The sequence below is a fragment of the Marmota monax genome, unplaced genomic scaffold (genome assembly GCF_021218885.2).
Source record: "Marmota monax isolate L192 unplaced genomic scaffold, Marmota_monax_Labrador192_F-V1.1 WCK01_AAM20220418_F8-fsc00015, whole genome shotgun sequence".
NCBI lineage: Eukaryota > Metazoa > Chordata > Mammalia > Rodentia > Sciuridae > Marmota > Marmota monax.
Genome location: NW_026692194.1, coordinates 21196148 through 21215331, shown reverse-complemented (window position 1 = coordinate 21215331; position 19184 = coordinate 21196148).

Genomic DNA, 19184 nt, shown 5'->3' with positions numbered 1-19184 from the left:
TCCATGTCTATACAGGTGTAGGATAAAATGTTCCCAAAACATATAATAGAACATAATATCCTGAACTTTACATAACCAATTTTATTTAATTAGGGATAATTCCTCCCTCTCAGATGTTGATGTGCTTTTATAACAATATTAAACACATAATTATAAACATGATCTTTTCCAACCATTAAGTGAATTACTAACTTATCTCTGTCAAGTATCAAACTCTGCTCACCTGTTGCCTTTTAAAGACATTTCAAAATGCCTTAGAAAACTGAAATTCAGCATTATACTACGTTCATAGTAAATATACAATTTATAATATTTTTCTTTAAAAAATTCTTCATTTAATTAACTTAAACTATAAAAACAAAGTTCCTCTAAAAACGACAAGAACAATTAATAGGAATTTGATAAGTCTTAAAAAACACTTTTTTTTCCTGGGCAAAATTACCAGAAATTGAGACATTGAATGACTCTAAAGAATAGGAAACAATCCTTTTTACAAGTTGGGTCAGTTCTAATTCCAGATTTTCAACTGAAAGAGGATCTAATCAAGTTATCATCTACAGATAATTAAAAATATTTTTTATTATCATTGTATGATTTTGACATGTAACTTGAAGGGATTTCCAAGCCTTCAGTGACATGTAAAATAATAAAATTATTTTTATTTCTATCTGCTTATTTATAAGAAGAGGGTTTTCAGCTCTTACATCTATAAAAACTAAAAAGAGAAATAGAATTGATGTCTGAATCTGGTCTCAATCTGAAAATAACTCATATTTACATATTTACTTATGAATGTGAACTAATTGAAAATCCTTTATCCAATGTCACTGAGTGATAATTTTCTAATAACCTTTTACTTTTAAAATTTAATCATTATTTATCAAGTTTATAACATTTATTTAGCTTAATTGTATGCTGCTAATAATTGCAATATTCAATTAGAAGGGGGAAAATGAATACTTTAGAGACATGCAGGCAGGAAATTAAAAACTATTAAATTTTAATTTATGTATGACTTTTGTTGCAGAGAAATACAATAAGGTAATCAATAGCAGCTTTTAAACATAAAGATTTTATGTTGGAATAAAATTATCTGGAAGAAGTGGAAAGGTGGTAAGATTGAGGAAAACAGAAATATATCTGTAATATTTGGCTACTAAAATGATTTCATGTACTATGGAGCATATCAAAGCACTGTAACATTTAGATCTGAATGGATAAATTAAAAGTTATGCAATCAGTTTAATGTGGCTCTTGGGTTGTTGTTAGCTGATCCTTGGTCTAGGATCACTAAGAAAGTGATGGGTAAAATGTTAATAATGCAGATGAATGAAACTTGAAAGTATGTAACATCTGTAGCCACTGTGTTGTGAATAGGAAGAAAAGAAAAAGAAAGGGGAAAAAAGAGAAAAATCAAAGAAGTATTCTTCCAGTATTCATAAACTTTTCCAGTTCAACAAAGAAGTCACATATGCCATTGATAGCAGATGAATGAGTGACATTGTGATATATGTGCTCATTGTCGTACTGTTTTTTTTGGGGGGGTGGTACTGGGGATTGAACTTAGGGACACATCCCCAGCTCTATTTTGTATTTTATTTGGGACAGGGTCTCACTGAGTTGCTTAGTACCTCACCATCGCTGAGGCTGGCTTTGAACTTGCAATCCTCCTGCTTCAGCCTCCCAAGCTGCTGGAATTACAGGCAAGTGCCACCACACCCGGCTCATTGTTGTATGTTCATGTTTCTCATTAATGTAAAACAAATTATTAGTCAACATTCATATGGAAACTACACTTGGCCAGCCAGTTACTCAACTTTTCTCAGCAGCATACACGATCAGACTTGTGATTGCTTGTTTGGTCCTTCTCCTTGAGTTTCTCAAAATCAAATTGAGTCTTGGGAATCTTCTGCCACCAGCCCATGAGTTTTCTTCTTGTTGGTGTGCACAAAGACGTTAGGTCTTACACTTAAGAACATGCTCCTCAATTCTGAGAAACACACTTGCTGGGCTCCTCTAAAATCTGCATCAATGAATTCTCAGAACATCCCTCACTTGAGCTCCACAGCTTTTGTTGTTTTTATCCAGTCTGAATAATCTCTGCCTTGCATATTTAAAGTAATTACTGATGTATTAAGGTTTAAAACTCCCATATTACTATTTGTTTTCTACTTGTCCCATATGTTCTGTGCTTTTTTCCCCATTCTTCTTTCTAGCAATTTAATAAAAGAAAATCAATCAAATACATTTTACCATTGCATTTCCCTTTTGATTACTTTGTTACTTGTACATAATTTTACTACTCTTTTTTCGATTACCCTAGAGTTGCAACATGTATCTTGATTTGCTAAAATCTGATGTAAATTTGTATTTTTCACCAATGTGAGGTCTATATTGAATATTTTAATTCCCTTTATTCTCTTTTCTCATTTTTGTGCTATTATTGTATGAATTTTATTTCTACATATTTTAAACACCTCAAGATACTATTATAAGCATTGTTACACAGGCAGTATTCATTATATTTACCTACATATTTTTCTGACTTTGGTGTCAGAGTAATGCTGGCTTCAGAGAATGAATTGGGAAATCTTTAACAATCTGGAAGTATCCCTTTAGAAAGACTTCTAGAAGAATTACTTTTTTTCCTTAAATATTTGGTACAATTCCCCAGAGGGCCTTAAGTTTTAAACTATAAATTTAATCTCTTTGATAGCTACAGCACAATTCTATCTATTTCTTCTAGAGTGAGGTTTGATAGCTATATTTTCAAGGAATTTTATTTGAAGTGTTGATATGATTTTTTTTTAGTTGTAGTTAGACATAAATACCTTTATTTTATTTATTTATTTTTATGTGGTTGCCATGTTGTTCTTTTATTCTTTCAAAAAATCTTTTAAATACAAATAGACTATGTGTAGTCATGTTATCCCCAGCAGAGATTTACCTCTGCTTTTTTTCCCTTCAAATAATCAGTTTCACTGATTTTTCTCTATTATTTTCTCTTTTCTATATGAGTGTGATAAAAAAGAAATCCCAGTATAAAAAATAACGAATACTATGAAAGTGGCCAATTTCAATTGGACCATAGGAAGTCTACTTTCTAAAAGAAAGTGGATTTTACCAAAAGGTTATATGGTGAAAGAGATGGATACTTTAATATTACAGTGAATGTATATATTGTAAATATTAATAATATAAACACTGAAGAGAGAAAAAAGATAATTAAAAACCTGGGTCATAGCTCAGTGGTAGAGTGTGTGTCTAGCATGGGTGAGGCCCTGGATTCAATTCTTAGCACTGCAAAAAACCAAAAAGCAAACAAATAAAAAAAATGAAACTAAAGTGTAGTATAATTTTCTCAGAGTACAAGAAAGATAGAATTATGTATGGAACATCCTGGAACATTCTATTTCAAGAGTTAGTGACACTGGATTATGTTTCTTTCTCTAAGTTTCCAATAACGATACTCAAGTCAGTTTACTATATTTGCACAGTCTATAAAAATTTAAGCAAATGTTATTTTTTCCAGTTTTTATAATCAATGTATAAAAGCACAAAGAAGGCAGAATGAACTGTAGATCTATTTATTTTCTTAATTTACAAAGTGATGGGCTGGGGATGTGGCTCAAGCGGTAGCGCGCTCGCCTGGCATGCGTGCGGCCCAGGTTCGATCCTCAGCACCACATACAAACAAAGATGTTGTGTCCGCCGAAAACTAAAAAATAAATATTAAAAAAAAAAAAATTTACAAAGTGTTTATATATGTGTGTGTGTGTGTGTGTGTACACACACACACACACACACACATATATATATACACATACATAAATATATTATGTATTTTAAAGTTGATGGGCAAGAAAGAGGTTTAAATGTATAGTTAAAATTTGAAAATACCAGAAGAATTAAACTGATAATAAATTATCAGTCTTTCATTTTTAAGATGGAGGAATAAAGAAATCTATGACCTTATCTGCTTTTTAACACCAATCAGAAACAATAAGAATAAAAATTCCATCTAGGAGGAATTCAGAAAACACCTATGATCTGAACCTTAGTATTCATAAAGAAAAGCTGCCAAGCACGGTGAAAATTAGGAAGAAAGGATGCCAAGAAATGATGCCCATGACTGCAGATATGAAGTACATTTACAAATTAGTGATTTACCTTGAGAAGCAAAAGCAACAGCTCCTTGTTTAAGAAAACCTGAGCTTTACGAGTTGACTGTAGAATTCTCTATGGTTCCCTTTTGAAATTACATAGATATGACAACATTCCTACAAGATAAAATTTTGAGCAAGTTATAGAAACTAAGGTTAATTGGTGGACCTGAAGTTTTCTTACAAATTAAAATTCTGTAGTTTGATACACTCCACTCCACCTTATACTCTCTCAGCACTTCCTTGTGAGTTAAGAGAAACTCTTTTTGACCCAGAGGTTGTTCAAAACTTCTGACACCTCTTTTTCACATTTTATTTCCCCAAGAAAAATCCTTCACATTTCTTGTAGGAGGATTATGTTATAAAATGTGAATAATGGAAAAAGAACCAGGAATGTTTTTGCAACCCTGAATATATTTTAAAAATATTGTATTGTGCATTTTTGGTAGATGACTTATATTGTATGTGAATTGTATTTCAATAAAGCTTTTTAAAAATGAATCAGGTGATAAAATTATAAGTTCAGCATATGTCAGAAAAATTTTGTGGAATAGTTGAATATTGTGACCAAATAGCTTCACACAGATTCAAGGAACTTAGTAAAAAAGTAGTTTCTATGGATTGAGAGTGTGAAGTACAGATAAAAGGACTGAAGGAAGGAATGATAAAACATAAGACAAAAATTATACTGCACAAGCTCCAAGAAGATGTGGAAGAGAAATGATGACATCATAGAAATGGAAACCGCACAAAAACAAAACAGTATCGAAAATAAGCTAAGGAATGGAGGACAGACTTATGAAAATTAAGCAAAATAACAGAAAAAAGTAAAAAAAATCTTAAAGAATTATTGAACAAATCATACGTATATATATGGGAGACAGATAAGGAGAAGTTAATGTTCAACTATGCATTTTTTGGAAGATGACAAAATAATCAAGCACCAAAAAATGTCAAAGAATAGTTCAAGAAAATTCTCTGAAATAAAAGACTTGACTCTAAAACTTAAACAAGCACATCATCTTCCAGGAAAACTAACAAAAATCAATCAGCTCTAGAACATACCCTAATAAAATTACTGGTTTTCAAAGATATGATCATTCAGACAGAAAATCAAATTGCCTCAAGGGGAAGGGCAAGAAATCAGGTTGGCTTTAAACTTCTTTAAAGCAACATTGAACACTGCAGAAATTCACTGTCTTCAAAAACCTCAGAAAAACTATGACTATGACTAAAGATTTTATTTCCAGCCAAAGCATAATTCATGCATAAAGGCAACATGCAGATGATTTCAAACATATAAATATTCCAAGATCACACAGTTCCTAGGAATCTTTCTTGAAAAAACTTCTAAAAAAAGCTTTGTCCACTGAAATACAAACGGAAAATTAAATGTGTTCAATTCAATAAGTTAGAACGGTACAATAGCTTTAAGGGAAACATTAGTAAACACTAGCTTAAGGTAAAACACTAGTAAAGGTAAAAACACTAGTAAAGGTAAAAACACTAGTAAAGTAGTAAAGGTAAAACACTAGTAAAGGTAAAAACAATAGTTAAATAATTAGGAGAGAACTGTAAGACATATATGTTTCTCCAAGGGAATGTTCTTAAGGAAAAATAAAAGGGCAAACATTTAGCTAAATAATTAAATAATATGAATAAAAGGGTAAGGCACACCTAAAAATATTAAAAACAAGTATGCAGAGGGCTGGGGATGTGGCTCAAGTGGTAGCGCACTCGCCTGGCATGCGTGCGGCCTGGGTTCAATCCTCAGCACCACATACAAAGATGTTGTGTCTGCCGAAAACTAAAAAAAAATAAATATTAAAATTCTCTCTCTCTCTTTCTCTCTCTCTCTCACTCTCTCTTAAAAAAAAAGTATGCAGAAACAATCATGAATGCTGAGAAAATTAAGAGAGAATACATTGCTTAGCTTTATGCAAATATAGTTGTATTCCAGGACACCTGTGGATACCAACATGTGTGGGTGCTGAAGTCCATCATATGAATGATGACAGAAAAAAGTAAAAAATAGCATAGTATTTGCATATAACCTACATACATCTCCCATATACTTTAAATCATCTCTAGATTACTTATAATCCCAAATATAATGTAAATGCTATGTCAACAGCTCGTATACTGTATTGGTTAGGAACAATGACAGATACAATTTTTAAAAAATATTTAGGATCAGTGATCCATTTAATTCACAAATGCAGAAGTCATGGATACAGAGGGTTTACTATATATTCAATAGATAATTAGCTAAAGAAATACAAATTTTCAAAATTTACTGCAGAAAAGAAAGAAAATACAATAGACCATTTAAAAAATTACAAGTTAATTCCATTAAATCTTTAAGGAACATATAACTCAATATTATTTAAATGGCTCAGAGTATAGAAAGTTTCGAAAATCTTATCAACACTGGAATAGTTCAATTCCTGGACTTACTAAACAAAATATTAGCCTGCTTACTCTAAGTAGCACATTATTCAGATATATGTCACAATCAAGCAAAATTCATAACAAGAATGCAAAAATGGTTCAATATTAAGAAATCTATTATTATCAACCCAGATGCTCATCAATAGATGAATAGATTAAGAAATTGTGGTATATATACACAATCGAGTTTTACTCAGCCATAAAGAAGAATAAAATTATGGTATTTGCTGGTAAATGGATAGAAAAGGAGAACATCGTGTTACGTGAAATAAGCCAGTCTCAGAAAATTAAGGGTCAAATATTTTTTCTCATATTTAGAACCTAGAGCAAAATAAAAAAAAGGAGGGGAGGACTAGATATCATAAAGATATAGGGAAGAGCAGTAAAGTAGAAGGAGATCAAGAGGAAGAGAGAAGGGATAGGAAAGGGCAGGAAATTCAGAACAAATTTTTTAAAATCATGTTATGTGCATATATAAATATATCACAGGGAATTTAACCTTTATATATAAGTAGAAGATACTATTCAAAAATAAATAGATGAGTGAAAAGAAGATTAGTAAACTAGAAGGAAGGAGAATAAAAGGGATGAGGAGCAGAGGGAAAAGGGGGGGTGATCATGAACTGAAATTGAATTCTATACATGTACAGTTTTATCAAGATGAACCCACTACTATGTTTAATAACAATACTCTATTTTTTAAAAACTATTATTATAATAAAACTTATGGGGCTAGGTTGTGACTCAGGGGTAGAACACTTGCCTCTCATGTGACACACTGGGTTAGATTGTTAACACCACATATAAATAAATGAATAAAATAAAGATCCATCAACAACTAAAAAAATACTTAAAAAATAATAATAATAAAACTTCACATCGATCTAAGGGGAAATACATTATGAACACTGCTGTAGATGCCAAAAAGGCATCTAATACCATTTGTTATCCCTTTTGAATTAAAAAAAGTTATCAAAAAAATTCTAATAGTTTCTTAACATGAAAAATGTACATATCTTATTTCAAAAGCCAGAAACCATACCATGAACACTGAATCCCATTAAAATCAGAGGCAAAATAGGGCACACATTATTACCACTATTATTTAATTTTGCTCATGCAATACTAGCCCATGTTATTAGAGAAATGAAAGGAAAAATATGTAAGATGAGAAAGGACATGGAAAAGAAATATTTGTAGATAAGATGGTAGGAACTCTTAAGAAAATCAACTAAAATTTTTCTTATTACCAACAGTAAGATAATTTAGTGATGTGTCTGAGAAAAAATTGAAACAAAAAGATATCAGTATTTCTCCATAAAAGCAATACTCATCCCAGAAAATATAACAGAAGAAAATGTCCAATTTACAGTAATAGTAATTCTGCAATCTGTATATGGGGTAAAAATGGGAGTTCATAACCCACTTGAATCAAAGTGTGAAATATGATATATCAAGAAATTTGTAATGTTTTGAACAACCAACAATAAAAAAATTTAAAAAAAAATTAAAAAAAATAAGAAATACGATAAGATCCTAAGAAATGTGCATGGTGAACATGAATAAAACTTGGAAACATTTAAAAAAATAAGAAATGCTTATATAAATAGTAAGATGTTATCATATTCTTAGATATGGAGATGGTGCTAAATAATGGCAATCCTCTCTAAATAAGCCAATGAATAGAACTTTCTCAATAAAAATGCCAACACCATTATTTTGGGAATAAAGCAAGAAAAGAGTAGTAGGAGCAGACCTGTCCTACAGATACTGAAAAGTACTATAAACATTTTAGTGATTACAACAGTTTGGTATCAACACATGAAGAGAAAGATGTATGAATAGAACTGATATCCCAGAAATAGATGTAATGTATTGGGTTTAATTTCTCATACAGTTGACATTCAGATTAGTATAATTATGTTTGTTAAATAGTATAGGAGAATATCTATGTGGAAAATATGAAACTAAATTCTCTTTCATGCCTTACATCAAAAAAAGTTCTAGCTAGATTACTCAAATGAAAAACGTTAAACACAAAAGTAACAGAAATTACATATTTAACTTTATGAAAATTTTGAGTTTATTTGGGGAAAGCCTCTCTAAATTTTGAATTTCCAACTATAATTTAACCTCTTTTATCAGATCACTATTGGTCACTTTTTAATAGAAAAACTGGGGGCTGGGATTGTGGCTCAGCGATAGAGAGCTTGCCTAGCATGGGCGGGACCTGGGTTCGATCCTCAGATCCTCAGCACCACATAAAAATAAAGGCATTGTGTTGTGTCCATCTACACCTAAAAAAAAAAAAAAAACCAGAAGAAAGAAGAAAGAAAAATTTATTTTTTAGTTATACACAACAGGAGAATGTATTTTGATATATCATACACACATGGAGTATAATTTCGCATTTTTGTGGTACATAAATGTACATGATGTGGAGTTACACTGGTCATATATTTATATATGAATATAGGAAAGTTATGTCTGATTCATTCTATTGTCTTTCCCATTATCATCCCCACTCCCTTCCCCCCACTCCCCCCCTCACCCCACCCCCATCCAATCTGGTGAACCTCCATTCCTCCCTCCACCCCCACCCCCATCTAGTGTGAGTCAGCATCTGCATATCACAGGGAACATTTGGCCTTTGGTTTTTTGGATGGGCTTATTTCACTTAGCATGATAGTCTCCAGTTCCATCAATTTACTAGCAAATGCCATAATTCCATTCTTCTTTATGGCTGAATAATAATATTCCATCATGTTTATGTACCACATTTTCTTTATCCATTTCTTTATCCAAGGTCACATAGGTTGGTTCCATAGCTTAGCTATTGTGAACTGAGCTGCTATAAACATTGATGTGGCCACATCAATATAGTATGCTAATTTTAAGTCCTTTGGGTACATGCCCAGGAGTGGGATAACTGGGTCAAATAAATGGTGGTCCATTCCAAGTTTTCTGAGGAATCTCCACACTGCTTTCCAGAGTGTTTGCACCAATTTGCAGTCCCACCAGTAATGTATGAGTGTATCTTTTTGCCCACATCCTTGCCAACATTTATTATTACTTGTATTCTTGATAATTGCCATTCTGATTGGAGTGAGATGAAATCTCAGTGTAGTTTTAGTTTGCATTTCTTTAATTGCTATTGATGTTGAACATTTTTTATATATTTGTTGACCATTTGTATTTCTTCTGACGTGTCTGTTCAGTTCCTTTGCCCATTTATTAATTAGGTTATTTGGATTTTTTTGGTGTTACGTTTTTGAGTTCTTCATATATGCTGGAGATTAGTGCTCTCTATCTGAGGTGCAGGTGGCAAAGATTTTCTTCCATTCTGTAGGCTCTCTCTTCATATTCTTGATAGTTTCCTTTGCTGTGAAGAAGTTTTTTAGTTTGATACCATCCTACTTATTGATTTTTTAAACTTTATTTCTTGCACTTTAAGAGTCTTGTTGAGGAATTAGGTTCCTAAGCCAACATGATGGGGAGTTGGGCTTACTTCTAGTAGGCGCAGGGTCTCTGGTCTGGTGCTTAGGTCCATGATCCACTTTGAGTTTTGTGCAGGGTGAGAGATAGGGGTTTAATTTCATTTTGTTGCATATGGATTTCCAGTTTTCCCAGCACCATGTGTTGAAGAGTCTATTTTTTTTTTCAATGTACATTTATGGCACCCTTGTCTGGTATGAGATAACTGTATTTAGGTGGGTTTTCTCTGTGTCTTCTATTTTGTACCATTGGTCTTCATGTCTGTTTTGGTGCCACTACCAAACTGCTTTTGTTACTATAGCTCTGTAGTATAACTTAAGGTCTGGCATTGTGAGGCCTCCTGCTTCACTTTTCTTGATGAGGATTGCTTTGGCTATTTGGGGGTCTCTTATTTTTCCAATCCATTGGTCACTTTAAAATAATCTTTATAGCCATATAAAATGATTTGTGTTCAATCGCTTCTTTTATTTAAACATATCAAATATGCTAATTTTCTAATCTATGTCTAATAATTCCAGTATGCAAAGCTTTATGGGTCTCATTCAGGTCTGTTTTCTTCTGCTACTCTTATTTAAGGTGGCTTATTTCTTGGTTTTGTTTTTGTTTTGTTTGTATTTTAATTATTGACTGTAATATATTCTTTGGAAGTTGTCTGAGAATGCTCCTTCAGTAACTTATGTTCATTTTATCAGATACTAAGAAGCACAATCATTGTAAACAATATTCTTGGCTTAAAGATTTGGGGATCACTCAGGTAACATGAACCAGCAGTTCTAAACAGCATTTTTAATAGATTTTGTTTTTCTTCTTTTTTTTTTAATTTATAAATGTTTTCTAATTTTCTCTGATTTCTTCTTTGATTGGTGGATTTTTAAACCTTTTGGATATCAACTGTCGAGTTTCACTACCTCTATGAGCATTCTGCGAGTAAGCATTTACAACTACTGCTGCATTCAGGCCTCAGTTACCTCTTGCTTGTACTAGAATAACCACTGCATACTGTCTATAACACCAAAGCTGTTCTATATTTAGGGGAGATGCTCTTTGTCCTTTTTTGTTTTGTGTTTTTGTTCTAATTGAATTTAGTGACAGGTCTAATCCAGATCTTACAAAATTATTCTAGAGAAAAATTCACAGACAAAAACTTCCTATCAGTGAGGCATTGAGTCACCTGGATTCACCTGAAACAATAGAGACCATTGAATCAGGGCACACATGCTTCCTCTGAGGACATAGAATTGATTTGTTTAATTTCTGAAAGGTCATTTGCCCTGGGAAAGGGAAAGGGAATTCTGCATTCTCTTCCTTGGTCTGTAACCTCATCCTTGACAGCTGCAGGGACACGTGCATGAAGAGCCACATCCCTGCCCCCAACCCTGCTATTCATACTTAACTGCTTGGCAATTTACTTTCACTAGCATGTCCTGGGATGGTCATTGCTTGCTAGACATCGTCCTCTCCTCTGAGGCTTGCCATGGGAAAGTTTCTCCTGAGCCTCTGGAATCACCGGATCAGGCATTATTTCCCTCTTGGGTCCATCCTTGGATTGACCTCAGTTCATCACCATCCTCATGAGTGAAGCTATCCATGCCTCGACTCTGAGTCAGTGCCTAATCACATCCAGTTCCAGAAGGTACAACACAAGGTACAGAGCCAAAAGGAAGCCAAATCCAGCTGTTAACGCGCATCTTCACTGCAGCGACTGCCTCCAGCTTATCTCCTTGATTTGTATTCCTCCTGCCTCCCACAAGGCATTTACATGTCTGTCACAGCAACTGTCCTCAAATATCAATTATATATTCAAATGTTCCCATTTCCCTTTTTGCACCAAAACTTCAGGGAACCTCTTTGCTTAGAAAATAAGGTACAAATAAAGAAATCCAGAAATGATATATAAAGAGGTTAATATATAACAAAATCTAAAGTAACATGCTGACCCATTATTTTCTTAGTTCCTTTAATGGACACAAATTTATATAAAAAAATATTAATGTTGTGTTTGTAACATAGAGTTGTAATAATATATAATATGATATATCAATAACAGTACAAAAAGGGTTGAGAAGGAGTAGAATCATATAGGAGCAAAGTTTCTGTAACTTAGGGGGAATAAGTTAGTATGTATCAGAAGTCGGTTCCACTAAATTAAGATGTACATGGCATACTAGAGAAATGCTAAGAGTATAAATCTAAAAACATCACAAGTAAGGAAAAATACAGACCAAACTCTGTTATGAATAGAGATATAAAATCCAACAAAATATTAAAAAATAAATCCAATCATATGTAAAAATGACTACATAAGTTTTCTAGGGCTGCTGTAAGAAAGTACCAAAAATATGAGTGACTAAACAAAAATACTGTCTCACAGTTCTGGAGGTTAAAAGTCCAAGACCAATGTGTTGACAGGGTTGGTTCATCTTAAGGGTAGGAAGGAAGAATCTGTTCCAGGCTTCTCTTCTAAGTTCTGGTAGTTCTCTGGTCTGTGCCACCATAACTCTAATCTTCACATTATATTCTCCCTCTATGTGTCTGTGTTCAAATTTCTCCTTTTATAAGAATACCAGTTAGGAAGATGGCCGCTGCGTACGGGGGTTGCTGAAGTGCTGAGCGTGGTGCTCAAAGCAGTGGCTTTAATAGAGATTTCGCACAGTCTGTTAAAGCTCCTTTCACCGTTAATCTGTAGTGGACCACTTTGCCAAGGAGCAGGAAGAACAAAGAAATCGAAAAAGAGACGCTTGGCTGCTCAGAGCCGCGGGCGCTTTGCTCCCATCTGCTTCCTCTTTCGCTTCGCTCCGGGCGGAGAAGCTGAATGTGCAATCAGCAGTGGATTGTAAGTACCCGAGGCAAAGAAAGCTCAGTGCGCCCCGCCTTTTTTTTTTTTTTTTTTTTTTTTGAATATTTTTTATACAGGGAGAGTTTGTGGATTGGGATTGCTGGCGGGGCTGTGGTTTCTGTGCCGAAAATCCACTCCGCGGGAGCCGCCATTTGCTTTCTGCTTGCTGTCTTGATGGCTCCGTATACACTGTCTGGCAGCCGCACCTAGAGGTTGCAGCTGGGCTGCGTGCCGAGCCCTGTCCTCCGAAGGCTGGACTGCAGCCTCGAGCGTCTCTGTGGCCTGTTCGCCGCTGCACCTTCGGGCAGAGCCTGCTCTGGGGTCGTTCTGCACCCCCCTGCCAGGGGACCCGTGCTCCGGAGGAGGGGGACGGAGAGCCGCGGCGGCAGCCGCTTGGGCCCCTGGGGCCTGGCACCGGGCTGAAGAGCTGCGGAGGCCAGGGCGGCTCTGCTACCGGCGCAGACAAGCGCGGACGCTTGCCAGGGCGGCTCTGCTACGGTCGCAGACAAGCGCGGACGCTTGTCAGCGCGGCCCAGAGTTTCATTTCTAGAAATCTGGACTGGAAACAGAAGCAGCAGTTTGTATAATCCCAAGAACTTGCTTATACCAGGAAGCTGTAAGGGCAACATGAATATCACTGAGGAGATGTAACATGGTGGCAGGCGCAGAGAGATCAAGTCTCTGACATCTTCAACTGTGAGGGCATAGGGAGCCGTAAACTGTCTAAATGCTGTTTGCTCAGGATCACTAGGCAATGCTGAGCTGACGTGGATCTGGGGTGTACAGGCTGGGCCCCTCAGAACACACACACAGAGCCCGAATCAGAGGCAATTAAGCTCCGGTTCGCCTGCTTCATGTGACTCAGCACTAACGATCCCGCTGAAATAATTGGCCGGCCCTTAGGAACTTACAGAGGTAAAAGCCAACCGAGCCTTCATAGGCAGTGGCCACAGGACTGAAACGGAGATTGGGAGAGACAGTCAGGACCCACCCGTTGCATTGGTCATCCGGCAAAGGGAACAAACGGTCACCATTTGCATGGGATATCACCATGGCAGAGAAATGGCGTCATGGGCGGAGGAGATAACTGCATTGAAACCAGCGCGACAGGTGTGTAATCCCCTAGCCATCTCTCTCCACACAGCGGGGGAAACCTTAAGGGCCACTCCCAGCTCTCCTGTGAACGCAATAACCAGACCCAGGGAATCAGGAGTGGCGCGGGACTCGCGGCGCGGAACTCCCGGCTACCGCTCCCACCAGTGCTGACAACTGAGGTCTCTTGCACCAGCTACCGGGGGCGTGGCTACAGGAGGGCAAGCAAATTCGCTGGGGGATCTCAGCCCCAAGCTCTACAAACTTAGGGTCTGAGGGAGGCAAACAGGGAGAGTGAGTCCAGGTGTTCATGAAAACAGGGCTCCCAGGAGCAGCAGACCTGGCGTGTAGACAGTATTGTGGTGAGCGCCACAGGTGAGCACGGCCTGGCTTGAGGAAACACAAGACAAGGCCCTAGACACTCAGGATTGGAGACCCGCCCAGTCTAGGAGAAAGAGCTGCTGCACAGTGAATGGTTCCCACCTATTGAGAGGAGAACCTTGGCCCAGTGGGCACAGCTCCACCTACTGGAAGAGAAGTTAATAGAACTCTAGGACTGCATTTATTATTATTATTATTATCATTTTTTTTCTTTTCTTTTTCTTTTTTTTTTCTTTCTTCTTTTTCTTTCATTTTCAATTTTTATTTGTTGTTCTTTAATTTTTTTCAATGTTTCTATTTTTTTAAATTTTTTAAATTTTATTATTATTTTTTTTTAATTTTAATTTTCATTTTTTATTATCGCTATTATTTTTGTTAAAATTTTTTTTCCGTCTTTTCTTTCTTTCTTTATTATCTAATCTTTGTTATTCTTGTTTCTTTTGTCTTTTCATTTCTTTTCAATCTTCTTATTCCCCCTTCCTTGAATTCTACCTGCCTACTCTCATTCTCTTTAGTGACTTCTTCCCTTCCCTTCTAATATCTTTCCTCTCAAGCATCAAATCAATCTATAAGAGTAAACAGTAACTCAGCAGTCAAACAGAACAAGAAGTAACATGAGCAGCATAAAAAAGCAAGGAAGAAAAGGAGTACAAACAATGAAGGACAGCCTAAATATTCAGGAGGACCTAGAGTCAGCAGAAAAATGGTCATACAAAGAACTCAAGGAATACCTTAGACAGATGGAATGGAACCTTAAAGAAGATACGAGACAGCAAATCCAAACAGTGAAAGAACACTTTGAAAATGAATTACATAGACAGATAAAAGAAGAAGTTAAGCATCTTTATCAGGAGATTGAGATTATAAAAAAAAACCAAACAATAATTCTAGAAATGAAGGAAACGATAAACCAAATTAAAAACTCAATTGAGAGTATCACTAACAGAGTGGAGCAAGTAGAAGCCAGAACATCAGATAATGAAGACAAAATATATCATCTTGAAAAGAGCCTAGCCAACTCAGAAAGGCTGGTTAAAAACCACGAGAAAAACATCCAAGAGATATGGGATAACATAAAGAAACCAAACCTACGAGTCATCGGGATAGAAGAAGGTACAGAGATTCAAACCAAGGGAATGAGTAACCTGCTGAAAGAAATAATTACAGAAAACTTTCCAGAAATAAAAAAGGAAACGGATATACAAATTGTAGATGCATACGGGACACCGAGCACACAAAATCACAGTAGACCAACGCCAAGACACATTGTTATGAAGATATCCAATATACAGAACAAAGAGAAAATACTAAAAGCTACAAGAGAAAGGAGGCAGATTACATTCAGGGGTAAACCAATAAGGTTAACAACGGATTTTTCATCACAGACGCTGAAAGCGAGAAGATCCTGGAACAACGTATTTCAAACACTGAAAGACAATGGATGCCAACCAAGAATTCTGTATCCAGCAAAATTAAGCTTCAGGTACGATAACGAAATAAAAATCTTTCATGATAAACAAAAGCTAAAAGAATTTGCAGCCAGAAAACCAGCATTGCAAAGCATCTTGAGCAAAACACTACACGAGGAAGAAATGAAAAACAATAACCAAAACCATCAGTGGGAAGTGCCTCTATAAAGACAGAGGGCGGGGGGAAAGCTAACCATGGAGAAACAAACTAAATTAAAAAAAAAAAAAAAGAAGATAAATAATCAAACATGGCTGGAAGTACAAACCATATATCAATAGTAACTCTAAACATTAATGGCTTAAACTCTCCAATAAAGCGACATAGGCTGGTAACATGGATTAAAAAAACAAATCCAACAATATGCTGCCTCCAGGAGACACATCTGATTGGAAAAGACATACACAGGCTGAAGGTGAAAGGTTGGGAAAAAATATACCATGCACACGGTCCTCGTAAGCAAGCAGGGGTGGCCATCCTCATATCGAATAAAATTGACTTCAAGACTAAATTAATCAAAAGGGATAAGGAAGGACATTATATACTGTTAAAAGGAACCATTTACCAACAAGACATAACAATTATCAATATTTATGCACCAAATAATGGTGCTGCGACGTTCATAAAACAAATTCTCCTCAAGTTCAAGAATCAAATAGACCACAACACAATAATTATGGGTGACTTCAACACACCTCTCTCACAATTGGACAGATCCTCCAAACAAAAGCTGAATAAAGAAACTATAGAACTCAACATCACAATCAACAACCTAGACTTAACTGACATATATAGAATATATCAACCATCATCAAGTGGATATACTTTTTTCTCAGCAGCACATGGATCCTCCTCAAAAATAGACCATATATTATGCCATAGGGCAACCCTCAGTATATATACAGGGGTGGAGATAATACCATGCATTTTATCTGATCATAATGGAATGAAACTGGAAATCAATGATAAAAGACGGAAGGAAAAATCCTACATCACATGGAAAATGAACAATATGTTACTGAATGATCAATGGGTTACAGAAGACATAAAGGAAGAAATCAAAAAATTCTTAGAGATAAATGAAAATACAGACACAACATCGGAATCTATGGGACACAATGAAAGCAGTTTTAAGAGGGAAATTCATCGCTTGGAGGTCATTCCTCAAAAAAAGGAAAAACCAACAAATAAATGAGCTCACACTTCATCTCAAAGCCCTAGAAAAGGAAGAGCAAAACAACAGCAAATGTAGCAGAAGGCAAGAAATAATTAAAATCAGAGCGGAAATCAATGAAATTGAAACAAAAGAAACTATTGAAAAAATTAACAAAACTAAAAGTTGGTTCTTTGAAAAAATAAATAAGATCGACAGACCCTTAGCCATGCTAACGAAGAGAAGAAGAGAGAGAACTCAAATCACTAACATACGGGATGAAAAAGGCAATATCACAACAGACACTACAGAAATACAGAAGACAATTAGAAATTATTTTGAAAACCTATATTCCAATAAAATAGAAGATAGTGAAGACATTGATAAATTCCTTAAGTCATATGATTTGCCCAGACTGAGTCAGGAGGATACTCACAACTTAAACAGACCAATAACAATAGATGAAATAGAAGAAGCAATCAAAAGACTTCCAACCAAGAAAAGCCCAGGACCGGATGGGTATACAGCGGAGTTTTACAAAACCTTTAAGGAAGAATTAATACCAATACTTTTCAAGTTATTTCAGGAAATAGAAAAAGAAGGAGCTCTGCCAAATTCATTCTATGAGGCCAACATCACCCTGATTCCGAAACCAGACAAAGACACCTCAAAGAAAGAAAACTACAGACCAATATCTCTGATGAACATAGATGCAAAAATCCTCAATAAAATTCTGGCGAACCGGATACAAAGGCACATCAAAAAAATTGTGCACCATGATCAAGTTGGATTCATCCCTGGGATGCAAGGATGGTTCAATATACGGAAATCAATAAATGTTATTCACCACATCAATAGACTTAAAAATAAGAACCATATGATCATCTCAATAGACGCAGAAAAAGCATTCGACAAAGTACAGCATCCCTTTATGTTCAAAACATTAGAAAAACTAGGGATAAAAGGAACTTACCTCGACATTGTAAAAGCTATCTATGCTAAGCCTCAGGCTAGCATCATTCTCAATGGAGAAAAATTGAAGGCATTCCCCCTAAAATCTGGAACAAGACAGGGATGCCCTCTATCACCACTTCTATTCAATATAGTTCTCGAAACACTGGCCAGAGCAATTAGACAGACGAAAGAAATTAAAGGCATAAAAATAGGAAAGGAAGAACTTAAATTATCACTATTTGCAGATGACATGATTCTATACCTAGAAGACCCAAAAGGGTCTACAAAAAAACTACTAGAACTAATAAATGAATTCAGCAAAGTGGCAGGATATAAAATCAACACGCATAAATCAAAGGCATTTCTGTATATCAGCGACAAAACTTCTGAAACGGAAATGAGGAAAAACACTCCATTCACAATATCCTCAAAAAAAATAAAATACTTGGGAATCAACCTATCAAGAGAGGTGAAAGATTTATATAATGAAAACTACAAAACCCTAAAAAGAGAAGTAGAAGAAGATCTTAGAAGATGGAAAAATATACCCTGTTCATGGATAGGCAGAACTAACATCATCAAAATGGCGATATTACCAAAAGTTCTCTATAGGTTTAATGCAATGCCAATCAAAATCCCAACGGCATTTCTTGTAGAAATGGATAAAGCAATCATGAAATTCATATGGAAAAATAAAAGACCCAGAATAGCAAAAGCAATTCTAAGCAGGAAGTGTGAATCAGGCGGTATAGCGATACCAGACTTAAAACTATATTACAGAGCAATAGTAACAAAAACAGCATGGTACTGGTACCAAAACAGGAGGGTGGACCAATGGTACAGAATAGAGGACACAGAGACTAATCCACAAAGCTACAACTATCTTATATTTGATAAAGGAGCTAAAAGCATGCAATGGAGGGAGGATAGCATCTTCAACAAATGGTGCTGGGAAAACTGGAAATCCATATGCAACAAAATGAAATTGAATCCCCTCCTCTCGCCATGCACAAAAGTTAACTCAAAGTGGATCAAGGAGCTAGATATCAAATCAGAGACTCTGCGTCTGATAGAAGAAAAAGTTGGCTCCGATCTACATATTGTAGGGTCGGGCTCCAAATTCCTTAATAGGACACCCATAGCACAAAAGTTGATAACAAAAATCAACAAATGGGACTTACTTAAACTGAAA